Here is a 409-nt window from a genome sequence, read left to right as displayed (position 1 = left end):
TATACCTTAGCTCCAAACCAACACCCAGGGTCAATCCTAAGGCCAAGTAGTCCTATAGGAACTCTCCTTGAGTTCCCTCATAATGATCTTACCTACTAAGTGCTAGAGGTTAGGACCAATATGTGGAACTTCAAGTTGAGTAAAGAGAAGAGTTTTGAGTTTCTAATGGTGAGGGTATCTTTTCTAGTTTTCTAAGACAAGTCAGTAAGAAAGTCTTATGGCTAGACCTAGGCTACTAAAGAAATTTCTAGACCTCAACCAAAAGTGAGGTCAACAAATACATAAGTATTACAAACTAGTAGAGAGTCCAAATTCTTAAATTATTATGCGTCATCTTCAATACTTTCTCCTCCTCTAATATCTCCCATAGGCTGGTAAAGAATGTACATATTGTAGAAGGGTCGTGTCG

The sequence above is a fragment of the Phalaenopsis equestris genome, unplaced genomic scaffold (genome assembly GCF_001263595.1).
Source record: "Phalaenopsis equestris unplaced genomic scaffold, ASM126359v1 Scaffold220100, whole genome shotgun sequence".
Classification (NCBI taxonomy): domain Eukaryota; kingdom Viridiplantae; phylum Streptophyta; class Magnoliopsida; order Asparagales; family Orchidaceae; genus Phalaenopsis; species Phalaenopsis equestris.
The sequence above is the reverse complement of the archived record's forward strand: the minus strand, read 5'-3'. Positions refer to the sequence as shown.